The sequence below is a fragment of the Osmia lignaria genome, chromosome 10, assembly GCF_051020975.1.
Source record: "Osmia lignaria lignaria isolate PbOS001 chromosome 10, iyOsmLign1, whole genome shotgun sequence".
Classification (NCBI taxonomy): domain Eukaryota; kingdom Metazoa; phylum Arthropoda; class Insecta; order Hymenoptera; family Megachilidae; genus Osmia; species Osmia lignaria.
The window spans coordinates 7,274,293-7,290,866 of record NC_135041.1 but is presented as its reverse complement, the minus strand read 5'-3'; the positions used below and the strand labels follow the sequence as shown (position 1 = coordinate 7,290,866).

Genomic DNA, 16,574 nt, shown 5'->3' with positions numbered 1-16,574 from the left:
TTGCATTTTTCTTCATCTTTAATAAAAGGGATGAAGCAACTCGTTAGTTATATTTCATCTTAAACGTACTTGAATAATTTCGTCATCTGGCACAGGTGTTGAACATTTTTATAGAAAAAAGATTTTTCCGTTCATGATTATTTAATTAAATTAAATCGAATTCAAGTGATTCGAAGGTGTATGTAAATGCAGCGATAAACAATAATTTATTTCAAGATTTTAAACGCGTAGATTTGTTTAATTCTGGCGGGTAATTATAGAGTAATAAGATAGATTCTGTAGATAGTGATACCATCTTTGTGAATATTTAAGATGGTAATCATCGACATTAATGAGATGGCGGGTAATGGACTTGCACTTTTTATAATGCACCTGGTTCAATTGAGATTCACATAAAAATAAAATACGATTTCATATTTTTATGTCGATAAGCAATTATTGGTCAGAATTTAGCATCTGTATTTATTTCAAATTTTATTACTCGTTTAAATTTATAACAATCAGTAATTTGACCATGTTGAAACCGCCATAATAAATCACTCACATATCTCACATATTCATTTTAATATATCAAGCGTAACAATAGAAATTTTCTGAGTAAAATTCTGATTAAAAGCTCGGGACGTGGATAAGGATTTAGATCGTCGACTGTCAAAGTGAAAAGTGAAGAGAAAGGTTCTGGAAGAGCGTATCGTTGGAATGGATGTCGACGGGACGAAGAAATCGGGGCTATCCTCGGATGTCGCCAGAGGCGCTGCGCGTTGTGCCACGGCAAGCTATTAAAAACCCAAGTTATGAATGAAAGCCGAGCTGAAATAGAATGGCACGCTGTGCTCCGCCCACAAGAACAGGTACAAACACCACGACGATAAGCTTAGCCTCAAGTCCAATGTCAGAAGATTCTCTAGAAAACAGAAACGAATTCTCTGTCCTCTTTTTGCCATTAACATTTCATGACGAACCAAAAAATTGATCAACAATTCAAGCTGAGGAAGTCAATTTAAAAATTTGAATCTAAAATATTGACAGAGGGTGGGGGTGAGAAAAAGATCTCTGATACAAAATTTTAGTCTTTTTATTCTGTACACATGAATAAGTTAACAAAACCAAGGTGCTAACATTCACTTTAATATTTTTCTCTTAATTATCCAGTTTAATTGAACTCGTGATGCTGGCCACTGATGACTCCCATTAGTAAACCTGTTAATAAAGACAAAGGGAGAAGGCATTCGATCGTTCGAGTGGCAGACCACAGGTCTGATTCGCGCGTAACCGAAGTGTAGGGGTTGGCGCGTCGTAAAGCCGAATCACGGTGGGGCAAATTATGCGTAAACGAGCTGGATGGAAGAAGAGGCAATACGTCCGGATCCGTAAGGCAGGTCGCCGTAGGTTCGACGCGATGGGATCGTGAAAAGGGCACGATGCCTGACTGTCTGTCACATTCTTGATGTCAGCAGGCCAGAGGAGGGCCGGTAGTCGAGCATCCTGACGATTCAATTAGGATTCAGGCATGCAGCACAGGTCCGGATCTCTCTGTTCGCCTGGCCTCTCGGCCGCCTTCCTGTGTGTGCCAGCTTTCTTTCCAGACCCTCCTCGGGTATAATCGATCCTCGATTTCACGAGAGATCCTTCCTCCGCTCGTTTCGCCGTTCGCGTGGCCACTGATATACATACTAAGATTAGCCTCCTATCCCACTGGATAACAGTTCACGAATATTTTATGTCGTAAATGAAGTTCTGAATTTTCTTATTATTCTGTAAGGGAAATTTCTATTTGCTATGCTTGCCATTAGGTATAAAAATACTTGACTCTGGCCTGTGCCATAGGGGACGATAGACAGACAGAACCGATCGTTCTAACGATAATTTCTAACGTTAGATAGTCAGTATCGTGAGCGAGGCCTAACGAGAAACGTCACGCGAGTCGATTTCTTACACATTTATTCTCGACTACCCTTGCCCTTCGGTTCTTCCATCTTCCGTCGAATCTTTTTTTCATCATTTTTAAAATTAAACTACACGTCTTTCATTTAATCGCTAATTTCTTGCAAATCGACCAAGTTTATTTAAAGTTGAAGCATGCTTCGAAGTGAAGGGTGTTGCACAGAGATGGAATGGTTTGGAGCACGGTCATTGCGACTCGATGAAGCTTCCCGAGAAATTCAATAGGCTCGTCCTTTGTGGCCGGTATGATTAACGAAGCTGCAGCAAGCTCGATCGATACAGAACTATCCCTTTTACGTATGGAAATATCGTTATAATCGTGTACACAAACGAGTCGCCACGCCGGTGAGACTAAGGAAGAGGAAGCAAAGCGTTGAACCAAGGGTTGAAAGCTTCGGACTGGGGCCATCGGCGAGAAGCGTCGCGGGACAATGGAGCAATCAATAGGGTAATGTGAGGACACTTTATCGAATTATCGATGCGGTCGACACTGGCGTACCTACGGTCAATGGACACGGGTACCCTGCTTTTCGAACGAACCCTTCTTACCCCCCTCAACCGGCTCGTTGTACGGCCTCTTTCTCTCTTCTGCCTTCCTTCTATCTGCGCCTCTGTAACATTCTCTTGGGCCGCTTTCTATCTGCCTATCCCGTCTCTCTTTCTCGCCGTTTCCCGTCAATGTTCCATCGCTGATAAAGTGTACCATCCGTGCCGTAACAAGCTCAGTCGCCCTTGACACTTTGGCCAGTTAATGTCCAGCAGGCACGCGATAAATCCGCCCCCGAATCGAATCGCGAATAATAAACACCGATCTGTGTTAACACGCGAGTGCATTCGCGACGAAATCATTCATTATGTATCCTTCGTGTACGTGGCCTCGATCGTTCGGGACCATCGGTGCCGTGGTCTTGAGACGTAGTCGATCGTTTCGCGTCGAAGAAAAGTGTTCAACGTCGGTTCCTCTCGAAATTCTATGCTCTATGCGCTCGATTTCGTGAATTTTAAAGAATTAAACTTTCCTCGGTGACGAATCGGTAAGAATCGTCTTTTCAACTTTCTTCCTTAACCAGCGACCAGAGGGTAAATAGTTCCTCGAAATTCGATCGCGAGGCCATTAATCACGAGACGCTCGGTTCCCATGGCTTCAGCTTTTGCGACGCAAAAGACATCGCAACTGTGAAACGCTGCTAGGAAAGCCGGTCGCGAGTGGGTTTCGCGAGCGAGTGGCGGACACGTTTAACAGGGACGATGGTGGGCCGATACTTTTACGCGGACGCGATCACATATTTCATGTCAGTTTGACTCGACGTTTCTTTTGCACGTTTTTTCTTTTTCTTTTCATTTTTGTTGCTTTTTCTCGCGACGCTTCGAATACGTACGTACATACGTGACACGCATACACGGGACAAGGAACGTACGCGCGTGTAATTGCCGCCGTTCGGTCTTCGGTATTCTTATCTGGTCCAGGCAGGGACGACAGGCGAACGGAGCAAGAGCGGAGTCGCGTCTCGTCGCGTCCTGCCACCAGCCACCAGTCCGATTGACCGCGTGTGAGAACACGATATCGCACGAATGAGTTATGATCCTTATTCGAGGATTTGCATACCGATTCATTATGCGCCGGTGGAAGTCAAAATTGGAACGCGACGTGGCGCAACCGATCATGCCGCCGCCACTCTGAGAGGCCAGAACTCGAGGAGACGATAAATCAAACACCCTTCCAGTGGCCCGATTTTTTATTTTTTCCATGGAACGCTATACTCTCTTTCCTTCCAGGTCGTTAGACAAAGCTAACGTTACATAGAAAAGGCGTAGTTTCTCTTTTTCTCTCTTTCTCATTTTCACATTGTCAGTTTACCTTTTTCGTTCGATTAGACGAAGATGGTAGAAGGTAACGGACTTTTCGAGAAAACGTCCTTCGCGTTCTGCGAGGTTATTATCACGAGCGTGGCTACGAATCAGTCGGTGAAGGCCGCGCGCACAGATGTTCTAAATTGCGCGCAAACAAATCACTTTGGTACCATCGAGGCGCGCAAATACAGTTGTGCAATGACTCGAGCTGTTAGGCAATTCGATTTATGTAACGGTGCCGTTGCTATTGTTGACGTACGCTTGTCGTTGATTCGTTGAAACTGTTGCAGCAGCCTACACGAAATCTCGGCCGTACTATCTCGCGCGGCGTAAGGACCTACGGTTTATTTTGATACGCGTCTCACAGGGTATCGATTCAATTAATTTCGCGATCGTCCAGCTACGAGAAACGCGTCGGACGCGGCGCGGTGGCGCGCCATCGAAACGAGCAAAAGGACAAAAAGCGGCGAAGAATGAAACGAGAGCATCACAGCCCCGGTGAGAGAGGATACCGGTACGCGAGAGACCGTGGCCCGAGAAACGGATGAACGGATTGTCCGAGATAAGAAGAGATGACAGGTAATTCGGCCGATGGAAACGAGACAGCCGACTGCAGTGCTCCAAATGCACCGATCCTTCGTCTCGCGTCTTAATCCTTCTTACACTCGGTTTGCCCGCTTTTGTCGATCCCTCGTCGCGATAAGAGCTCGGCTTGACGGAATCGAAGGCTTTTCGGTCGGGACTAATTGCCCGATGCCGACGCCGACGCGTCTTCGTGAAATCCTCGAAATCGTGCCGCTGCTATAACTCAGAAAGGGTCGTCGGAATAATAAGTTTGTCGGGTGGAGAAACAAGCAGCGGCGCTCGTAACTCAACGAATCGGTCCGATCAATGAACGCAGTGACGCCGATACGTCCGTTCGCCAGTTTACCCCACTTTCATCCCCAGAACAGAAGTTCTAGAAGGTTGGTAAGCCGATGGGCGGATGAAGAGAAGAAGGGAGGAGGGAGATAATACTCGCGCGACTGCCTTAAAGCGTGCGTACTCGCGGCTTAAACAGCAACAGCAACATCGGCACGATGCTGCGGCGGTGGCGGTGGCGGCAGCAGCAGCAGCCGCAACCACAGCAGCAGCAGCAGCCAGGAGCAGCAGCAACGGACACCCCTCCAATGGGCACAAGCAGTTTCTTCTCCTCTCGTCTCTTCTCTCTGGTCACTCTCTTCTCTTACCTCGCTTAGTGGTTAGTCTTGGCTCCCTCTTCTCTCTCTCACACCTGTCGGTGTACGTTTTGTCTCTAGCAGGGTTCTCTCCTTCTCCCTCTCTCCCTCTGCACAAACCCTGCTGCGTCTGCCTCCTTTCTCTTTTCCACCGTCACTATCTCTCTCACCGGCTTCTCGGAGTCTCTTTAGTTTTGTGCGCTACCTGCCTGCCTTGTGGCTCGCTCGTATCGTATCGTATGTAAGTGCGGCGAGGTGCCGTGGCGGGACGAGGCGAGGTTGGCCCGATGCTGGTGCTTGTGTGTGTGTGTGTGTGTGTGTGCCATGGTATGGCGTTGTCTCCTCGCCTGTAACCGCACACACGCACGTGGGGCTCTCTCTCGCACGTGTTCGGTTAGGCACTCAGGCACTCGCGCACTCGCGCGCTCACGCATCGAGTGGTGTACGCAGCGAGTCGCGGGATAGAAGGAGAGGAGGGAAAAAGGAGAACGCACGAAGGAGACGGTTCGTCCGCGGCGCGTACGTACGAGATCGGAGCAGAACCAGCACACAGGCTTCCCTATGGAGCTCTGTCCGCGTATAGAGGAACGTTACCTGTGGGCCGCGCGCGAGAGAGAGTACGGCCGGGTATGTATGAGTCGCAGCCAGGCGATTGTGTGTGGCCGGTGCACAAGAGCGTGGCTCCCCTCCCTCCGGAGCCACACTCCACCTCCTCCTACCTCTCAGCCTCTACCTCCTTCTTCTACCTGCCGGCCCGGCCGACACACATGTGTATGTGTACCTTGGTCTTCAGTGTAAGATCTGAACCAGCGGAGAACGCACGCTATTGTTATATCATTATCATTATCATCGTCCGTGGCCAATCGCGCCCTTCCCCGCCGCGCCGCGCCCTGTGTCGCGTACATTTCACCCTGTGTCGCGGAAGCGGGCTTTGGTCCCGCCGAAATCCACCGACCGATCAGGAAAAATCCTGCGCCCTCACGCTGTCTGACAATCGTGCGCGCGAGAAACGATCGCGCTAGGACGCGCGTGCACGCGCCAACGACAGCCGGTGCATCGTCCTGCTGCACGCTTCTCTCCGCGATCTGTGCAGGGTCAAAGGATGACGGGATATATGGCATCACCGGTGCGCCCTCTGACAGCAAGCTGCGCACGGGTCGGCCCGCCCGTGTGAACACGTGGGAAATCGCTACCGCCATACCACCCGTCGCCACCCGTCGCACCGAGCATCCTTCTTTTCGCCGCCCTTCTTCGCTACCGCCCGAACAACAACCACGATCCACCTGTTCGCCAGCTTCCATCATCCGCAGTGTCTCCGTTTGCGTCCGCGCGTCGCGCGCTCCCATTCGAACGATCCTCGATCGAAAGAGAAACGTTTGAATCCGAGGCAACGTTCTAACTCGTAATCGATTTCTCTTAGCTGGACACCGAACGAAGACGTCGGCTGGGTCGATTAGAATCGAGGGGACCCGATGACGGGGAAGAAGAGAAGGAAATCTCGGAACTCGACGGACGAGATGGGCAGGATCGATCGGAAAGAGGCCGAGCTTGACGCCTAATTAAATCGATTAGACTTTGGGGTTAATTGTTCTGGAACGTGAGCTCCGTTGGTACGCGTCTGTCGTCGGTAATCGTCATCGTTATCCTCGTAACCAGCCTGGTCGCGATCGGTCAGTCCGATCGAACGATCGAAACGTGACGTTTCGTTGATCGCAGCATCAACGTCAGTGAGTTCAACGAGAAAATTTTGGTGATAAGTGACGTCTCGTGTCCGGCAACCTTTGCCACGACCAGGGTATTCCCTATCTCTGTCCTCTCTTCTTCACCTTCGCTCATCCCTGCTCTCGTACTTTTTTCTTTCTCTTCTTTTTCTACTCTGCCTCTTTCCACGCTGTTCCCCTCGTCAACCCCTTTGCTCTTGTTTGCCTAGCCCGCCTTTTCTAATCGTTCCTTTTCTGCCAGCCCGACCGATCGGATTGAACCGTCCCCACGAGCACGGTTGTCATCGGCATCCTCCAGGCTGTGAATAAAAGTGAACGGTGCACGGCGTGAAAACTGGTGTCCATTGTTACGTTCCGTGGCCAGTGCTGTGTTGTTACTATCGCCGTTTATTTCGTCAACAAATCTCTCCTCTCTCCTCGTTCATTGTTCGTACTACGTTGAGGTCCTACGTTGCTTAGGTCGTTAAAACGCAACAACAACGATCCGAATGATTGCTCAATTAGTTGTAAACGTGTCGTCCTAGTGTTGGCCGCGATACGAACCGACTGGTTCCACAGGTGAGCGTACTTGCGCGTTTCTGTGACGGTGGGTGATCAGTGCGAAGGTATTCCGAAGAAATCTCGTGTCGATCGTGGACCAGTAACCGCGTTGTGCGCGAAATATCCACCGGCATCCGGCATCTCGGGCCTCCACGAGTTTCCAGGGAGACATCGATTATGCGGACGAATAATCGTGGTGATCGATGATCCGCTGGATCGACGATCCTCTCTCGTGGAAGCTACTAGTTGGGATCGACGGTGAGTCGTTTGACATTGTATTCGCGACGGTAAAAGTCATTAAAAGAGGTATAGGTGCGTGCGCGTGTCTAAAACAGCAGGGACAACCGAGCAGATGCGATCCGTTGTTAGGCAAGAAACTTTCCAGTTTCCGATCGAAGCTGCAACTCCTGTTCGGGGTCTGGTTTAGAGTGGCGGAAAAAACGTGGCCTCTACGGGAGTATCTGTCGAAAGGTATCTCCTAATAAAGCAAACGCGATAAGTGAAGAGGAATTGGCTGACGTTCGCGGAACACTGGCGGGACGTGTAAGGAGTTCCCGGTTCGTTTCGCGGCAGGCTGGCGCGCGAGAGTCGGCGAGCGGGTCGTGCGCTTCAGGCCAGGATCGCGAATTCGTGGCAAGCACGGCGCAGCCGAATCGAACGATAAATCCTTCGATTGTCGAGCCTCGATAATCGTTCGCGGCGCGGCGGCGCTCCGTTGTAGACAAGCCAGAACAAACATCGTCGAAGCCGACCTGTTATCGAGTGCACGTGATCGCCGCGCGCCGCCGCGACCGACCGATTTCTGCTTCGCTCTCGCGCCAGAAGCGAAAAATATTGCTCGCTCGTTCGGTCACGTTTATAATGTTAGCGCGTCGATCTAGGAACCGCGACACCGCTTACGGAACGAAACTCTCGAACGAAACGGAGGATCTCGACGCGGTTACCCAGGATAACCGAGAAGCACGAAATTCGTCGTCGCCGCCACCGCCGCCGCGCCGTCGCGTTCACGAGCTTGCTACCGAGATGAATCTGAAACGTGTTGCTCGTTCCCCCGATTTGGTAGCTTGTCCGCGCACTGGATGGCCGCTATAATTTCCGATTATTTTAATTAAGCTGGCAAAAAGGTCTGGTTCGCCGCGCCGGAACAATCGTTCAATGAAATTGCTGTTACGACGAGGACGACCACGATGGCGGCGGCATGCTTTGCGGCCGAAGCGTTGTCTCGCCTCCCGACACGCTTGACTTTCTCGGCCAGCTCGCTTTTTACGTATACGGTAGCTGCGGTTAAATCAGCCGCGTCATCGCGCTACACGACCGACAGGAAATTACTCTGAAATCTTCCTACGAGGGGATTCACAAATATGCAAACGCGCCGGCGCCTCCATCGATTTTACTACTTGGTTGATTCATCATTTCTTTGAACCTTATCTATCGTTTCCTCTAACGATTCTTTTCTAACGAACTCTTACGTGTGAATCACGAAGCGACAAAATATATGCTCAGAAAGCAGCAATTCGTTCCTCGACGAGATGCTTGTAAATTATGAAGCAGAAACTTGCTAATTATACGTTTCTATCGAGGTGTAGGAATTCTTTAGTACACGGTGCGCTGCTCGTTATTAATTCACGGGATGCAGGCTTTTTCTAATGCGTTTAATTAAACCGGTTGCGTAAATCGTGTCCGGATCGATGCGTTTTGAAACAGAAGTCAGTTAATCGCCGCTGTGAAACGCAGCAAATTCGATCCTCCTGCAGTATAAATTCACGCACCTGTTCCGCGTGCGATCCAAACACGCCAGTTAACGAGCCACATGTATCGTGATTTTTACACCGATGCTCGATCCCATTTTTCCCTTTCGTCATTTCGTTGCGGATAGCTACATCGAGGATTCGATCGCTATCACGTTTGACACCTGTCGAAACGATCCGACGCGACGTTTCTACGATATCAGTGGTAGTGGCGCGAAATAATTTTTTCTTCGAGGCGGGGAAGAACGTTCGCCCGAACGTTTTACCGGCCATATTTTCAACTTAAAAGGAGCTGCTGTCAGCAGTGATTTGGGTGGCGAGTGAAGTGCCGCTTTTATAGTACGCACGGGAGGAGACAGTCCAATTAAGGGCACATTTGTATACTTAAGTGCACCGATATCGATGTATAAATCGGTCCGCAGTTGCACGATTTATAGCCGCGGCGAGACTCGTAAAACGTCCGGCAGCCAGATACAGCCAAGAAAGTCCGGGGCCTCCGCGTTCCTGGAAGCTGAACCCACGTCTCGAATGTTTGAACGAACGCCACCGGGTTGCCTCTTCTTTTTCCTCCTTTTAATTGCTGAAAAAGTCCATTCTCGAACAGAGCCAGCCGGCGCTCGTCACGCTCCAACGTCGTTCCTCGTTCTCTTCCAGTTCATGAATGAAATATCGAAACGAATCGAAAACATCGGGAACCACGTGACGATTCGACATGGTTCATCGATCGTATCGATCGTCCCAATCGCGTCAAATTCTTTGCTTTCCTCTCCGTTATTTCTCCCCCTCTTTTGCTAGTTATTATTTTAATTACGAACCTAATGATATATACGAGCGAATAACGTAATATTATTTCGTCATTTTTTCTTCAACGCGTTCGTGTTTCATGCACCTGCGAGCGTTCTAGAGCAGCCGGTCTTGGGGTTACACTAAAGCGTAACACGCACGCTGCTTAATGAGTTTCAAGTCATTCCAACCTCGAAAGAGGCTCGAATGCTTCGATGTTAGAAACTTGCTGGCAATTTGTCGCTTTTCAGCAACGCGAAATCCACGGCTCGTACCGATTTTCTCGAATCCGTTCGACATAATTCTCTCGGTTATATAGAATTATACGATCCAGCGATTTCATAAAATACGTCAAAGTATTTCGAAAATTCCAATGAATCTATTCAATTAAAATACCGAACTGGTCAAAATTGTGAAGAAGGTGTTTCCACGAATCCCGCGAGTCGTCTGCGTTGATGCATTGAAAAAAAGGAAAGGGAAAAGAAAAGAGAATGAAAGGCTCGTATTCGTGGGTTGTTTCGTCCGTGGAATTTCAATCGCGAACGCATAATGATGCAACGTTTCCGGAAACGATGACTGAACGCGTCATCGTAGCTCGCGACGAAAATCACGTTCGTGGAAGAAAGTCTGCGAATGAAAAAGAAAAAAAGGAAAAAGAGAAAAAAGAAGAAAAATGAGAGAGTCTGTCTCGCGTATCTACAACCGGTGGCCATTACCAGCTAAAAGTTGGCAAGCAAGGAAGCGTCTCCGCTTGGATTTCGCTGGCAAGCCCCGAAGGGTTAAACCCTTTACGCGCTGCGTCACAAAGGAGAGCGAGTTTACAGCCCTTATAACGCAAGTTGCTCCATCCCCCTCCTCATTCTTCTGCGAACGGAATGTGTATGCAGACAGAACGGAAGGTATATTTCCCTTGTCGTAAATCTTCTTCGCTTGTTTCTCGCGTGCTCTTCAACGATCGCCGTTGAGTTGCGCTCGTCGGTGTGCACCACGTTCCGCCTCGTGCCACGTCGCGCTTCTGTTGTCTCTTAGCGACTCGTAAATGCTCGAAATGAAATCCTTTAAAGCGCGGTATATTCATTTTACCTCTAGTAATTTCCATACAAATCTGACACGTTTCTGCGCGAGGCATCAAGAACATTGACGTTTCTTGACAGTCAAGGTATACGCTAATTGATTTCTTTGCTTTGCAAAGGGTGACTTGATATTGTACATTCGCGGAAGATGTATCATGTTTGAGACGATTAAACGCTTACAATTTTACATAAATATTGTAGAGCCATGCAGCGATGCTCGGAGGACTCGTAATAAATTAACACAAAACCAAACGAACTGAACGGTATATTTAAAGCTATAACAAATATAGTTTGAAGAATTCCGACAAGACAATTCGTAGGTTCGTACTCGACGACTTCTTGAGACCTTTTTATTCAAACATCGCGCGGTTGTGAAAGGAGCAGTTCCGGATGATTGAAAAACGACAGCTTCTCGCCGTCGCAACAATATATAAAGAAACATATCCAATGAGAACGGATACAAAAATCGCAAGAAACACAGCCGTCGTTCTTTTCAAACAAGATCAAACCTCGATCAACCGGGTTGTATCACTTGATCGACTGAAATCGGATAAATTGCAATCGATCTCGAATCGATTGATCGATCGATCGATTCGAAACCCGTCTGTATGGCGGAGCTTCGTACGTTTGTGGTAGAAGGTTGTTCTACGTCGTCCAGCCGCCAACAACAATAGAGAGTTTCGTCGAAGAGGAGGCATTTTCCATGCCAAGGCGAACTGGATTGACTTCCAAGATGGATTATGGTCCACGGTGTGGACACGTCTCATTGTGTTCGATCGGCCTGTATGGTTAAAACCACCTGTTTCGCAAAAGTCAGATGGCATCGTCCGAACGGTTATCCTCGATGCAGTTTCGCGTCGTTCACCGGCGATCGCGGCTCGATAAACAAAACAAGAATGTAAACATATTCAAATCCAGGCGGTCTCGCGCGCACAACCGACCCGACCGATAGATAGAACGCGTACACGCCGTGTACACACGCGTTTGTTTTATTGAGAAACCTATCTTAGAGCGCGGATCTGATTATCGCGTCGAGTTATGCGATCGCGACGCAACGAACGAACGTTACACGGCCGTTTTTCAAGATCGCGCCCGACCCTTCCCGGATAATTAATATGAACGTTTTCCTCGGGAAAAATTACGAGCTCGTTCTGCTCCTACCTTCTCTAGCACGTCGGACCATCGCGTGTTTTGACGATGTTCTGTGCAAATTGAGATATCTACTGTAACGCGAATTAAAGAGAAACACAGGATTTATCAACACGATTCCTTAATAACTCTCGGAAACAGTAGTCGTGTTTTAATATTTTTGTTAAACGAAATTGTTCCAGTATTCGCGGTGGTTTTCGCTAGAACTAACCTCCCTTTTACCCGGGGTGGGAACATTAAAGAAATCCCGGCCACGGGGTGGCGTGCACGTTTATCATTTCACGGCGTATGAAACAACACGCTTTCGAAGTCTGATCTTGACCCGTTCGCCCACTTAAGCTCATCGAATCACGGTTCTACGAAACAAGTATAAAAGATCAAAGCGTTTCGGGTTTAATGCTCGACGGAATCGAGCCCCGTAAAACAGCCAACAACTGAGAAATAAAGTAAGACAGACGGTTCGCCGAGTCTTTGAAACGATTCTCATTTCTTTCTGGTTTCAAACAAAACACGCCCACTAAACTATTTACGAGTAGAAGGTGGATAGGATAGGATAGGAAGTTGCGAGTTGCTCTTCGTTCGGATTAAATTAAGCCCCCGGAATAAATTGTTGTTAGAGCTGGTTTGATTTTCATTCTCTCCTTTTCTTTTTACTCATTCAGAATTCATTCTTCCGTCGTACCCTCTCTATCCAAACTATTTTCGGACGATGTTTCGTTAAAAGGAGGATCGTTAATTCGATCGCGTCGCAGGTATATAAAAAGCGTGCAGAAAAACGCGCCGCGCGGCTTTGCTGTCGCAGAAACGAAGCGGAAAGCACGGCGACGATAATATCCTCGAGTTATGCGTTCGTGCCACGTTCGTTTCAAAACGATAGAGTGCATTGGCTCGTACGGAATTCTTCCCGAATTTCCATCTAAAAAAGCGGATCATCTACCTGTGAACCCGATTCGTTTACCTGCAGCTGCTTACGCCGCCGATGAATCGGTCATCGACCCGGTTCCAAAACACTTTCGGCCTAACAAGTTTACCTTTTAAGGTCTACGGAACGTCTACGAAGCTGTCCGTTCGTCGATCAGATAGAAATACGATTAGAGATGGGATTCGATGGTACCTTGCAAGAAGGTTCAGATCTAACTGAATAGTTTGTAATAGTTCATACGTAAAAAAAGAAAAACAATAGCCCTAAAGTTGATTTGGATTCATGAGTATACATATCGGACTGGATCCTCTGCAAAACGACTGCCTCGAAATTTTTCTTCTCTTATTCTGCCTAATTTCACAAACGTCGTGGTAATTCGAAAACCGCCGCTCATTTTTTCAACAGGACGAAGCGTGCTGTGGGATCGTAAAGAAGGGTGTGAGAGACCGAAAACGAAGGACGAAAGTACGGTTGGATCGTTTTCGTAAAAGAAGTAGGCTGTTGAATCGATTTCTTTCTCGTTGTCTCTCGGTCCCTCGAAGCTCGAAACGATCGCCGTTCCTCCCGGTTGCACGGCCGAACACACGACGATTTCTTCAGGAAGAGACGGCGAATTCCGTCGGGTGGGAGGTCGATATCATTGAAAAAAAAAAGAAAGGAAAGAAAAAGAAGAAAAGAAAGAAAGGGCGACAGAGGGACGACAGAGCGCAGCGGCGGGGCAGCGAACGGACCTAAGGGGAATAAAGAGGCAGGGCGACGGTGGGCCTAATTAGTCAGGGATATATCTGGAATCTCATGGAGGCTGAGTTTTGTAGGCCTCCTTCAGTTTTATGTACGCAGGCGGATTTCTCAGCTGGATTAGCATACAAATCGATTTAAACTCGAGATAAATAGCCACTCAAAGGCTCCTCACACGGAGCCGACTCGGAGCATTATCTTGTCCACCGGTGAGATTAACGCTTAATGCTTTATACTTTACAGCCACGATACTTCCCCTCGCAGCCTCCCGCAGTTACAACTATACAGGGTGTCCACTCGAGAGTTCAATAAACTTCAATCATATACACTACTCTCCCCCACTCTCAAAGAATCTAATTTTCAATTTAATTTTTCTATCTATTTTATCAATAATCTTGATATCAGAATGAAATAGACACAATTTTTGTTTGGGAAGACCTATGGAACTTATTGTCCACGTTCCAGACACCCTGTATACACCTTAAATACGTAGCTGCATTTTGTCGTTGTCTCTTGCCACCGCTTCGTAGAGATCTTCTCACGATCGAACGAACGTCCTCTTTTCGATTAATCGAAACGGCAGGTTCGCGCAATATCGAGCCGTCGATGGCCGGATCGTTTACACTTTACACCCCCGATGGATTTCACGGGAGTACCGGTGAGCGTCGTCGGTCGGTAAAACCGAAGACGATAAAATCGCCACTTCCCTCGAGGCTTCCTCTTTCTTACTTAAAAGCGGCGCGGTGCTCCATCGAAATGTATCTCTTTTGACCCCTCGCGAAACGTACGCACGACAATTAACCGGGGAATCGTTTCCCCTCCACGTCACCCTGTCGCTTATTAAAGGGTGTCATCCGAAACCAGTTCCGAGGAGTTTCTTTAAACGCGTTCATTAGGATTTATGCAGGTATTTGTTGTTGTTTTTTTTCTCCTCTCTCTTTTTATTCGACTCGCCCGGGTCTTTTACGATCGCATACCGCGCCTCGCGTTTCAACGAATTATTACGGGAGATTTATGCGGACGTTGATGCTCGTGAAAAATGATTCACTCGGTGAAACGAGGCGTGCAGTTGCAGGTTGTTTAACATTCTTGAGAAAGTACCGACACTTGTGATTCGACAAGAGCGATCGTTTCATTCCGTTCGAACGCAAGAATGAAATTTATTTTTACCGGTTTTGAATTTTTCCGTGATTCATCCCGCGCTTTCGCGACTTTTATGGAATATCGAAATTACGCAAACTTCGAATACAACGTCAACAATGACGGTTGACTATAAAGAGAAATTTATAGCTAGTCTATTGTGTCCGTTATCGACGAAGTCCTCGAGTTCCCGAATTCTTCGAGGTTTACGATTCGTTCAGCTTCTCTAATTTATTCTTTCTCGTTGAAACGATGTCGCCTAGAGAAACAAGTTTCGGGCAAGCCCGGGTAAATGCACGATGCTCGTCGTTCCTTTATCTAGATATATTCGATTATTCATGGTTGCTCAAGGTCTCGAGCAGCAGTCATTAACCAACAACGTGAAACATGTGGATGTTGGGCCGGTAAAAATCGTATTTGCTGTACCGTCTTATGGCGCTCGTTAATCCTCACCGCGTTATCCTAATTTATCCCGTTACATGGTGCTCGTCGCGTTTAATTGGCTCTTACGCAAACATATAAATTGACCAGATTGAGCAATCGTGGGATTTTTTTTTCGTTCGGCTTTGTTCGTCTATCAAGAGAATTCTCGAGTTTGCTATTCAACTGAACCCAGTGAGGTCCCCAACACGACGAGGAGGTCCATCTCCATTGATTAGATCGTGCAAAAAAATTCATATTTATCTACCTAATCATTCTAATCCTACGAATAAACACCTTCGTTACCAGCTCGATGGAAACTATTATACTCTCGTGCAAATTGAATGAATCAAACGTTTAACACGGCGATTTATAAAATTGTGAATGAAATATTCTATTATGGGATAAGGATTAACGAAGAGGGAAAGAACGGAGTAACGTTCGCGAACGAGACTGTGAATAATTGTTGTTAGACTCGTTACCTTGATCGTTCCATTAACTCATGGATCACGCGCGTACATGATAAATTGATAGAAGTCAGGCGATTCGAGGGAAAGGTTACACGGGGTCTGTTCGATCGAAAACGAACGAGAGAGGCAAAACTGTTCCGATGTTTAAACATCGAAAGGCGACAACGAGAGTATAACAACACAATCCGAACGAGCTAGTTGATTTGATGGTTAACGTTAAAATTGGCGTCTCGGGTAATAGTAGCTTAGCAGGAAAATAAGTGCATAGTATATATACTACGAGCGGTAATAGTCGCAGGTTTGTATAATGCTTCATTTACATTAAGTAAGACATGCAGGCGGGCTAACCCCTCGCTCGTACGTACGCTGTTTTAGCAATTACCATAATTTAGTTAATTAAGAGGCATTATCGGAAACTGAAAGCAGCCTAAAGGGTATCCACGAACGGTGATGCTATCGTATATCGCCATGCTTATCCGCCGTAACGATACCTCTCGTTATTAAGCAGTTATCACTCTAATTACGTATATGTTTAGCAAAAGAGAAAATTTTATTAGGCGCGGTGCACATATACAACGGAGCTTTCATTTTTATCACCTTTAATTACACGACATCGATCGGCACATCAGGGAGGACGCATCGTGCTCGCATAAAAAATAATTGTCCCATTATTTTTGCCATTAATTTCACGAAGGCTGGTCGGTTTTGTTATTTTTTTCAAACACAACTTGTATGCGAATTTTATCAAACGCGGAAGTGGAACATTATTTATTATATGACTTCGACTCTCTCTGTTTATATTATTTCTAATTCATTAATTGATTAGACGTATATTTTATACACACATTTTTAATGGGA

At 47.2% G+C, this 16,574-nt stretch overlaps 1 protein-coding gene across 2 annotated transcripts in view; it reads left to right on the top strand.

Annotated features, from left to right (window-relative positions):
• Window positions 1-16,574, top strand: part of Sox102F (transcription factor Sox102F) — a 160,000-nt gene that overhangs the window by 9,867 nt on the left and 133,559 nt on the right. Inside the window, exon 1 of one of the 2 annotated variants that reach the window (XM_034339919.2) lies at window positions 5,793-7,531. The exons of the other annotated variant lie outside the window; for it this stretch is intronic. The gene's annotated coding sequence lies outside the window, so the exon portion shown is untranslated. Of the gene's footprint in view, window positions 1-5,792; window positions 7,532-16,574 lie in introns of those variants that run through there. 2 annotated transcript variants of the gene reach the window in all.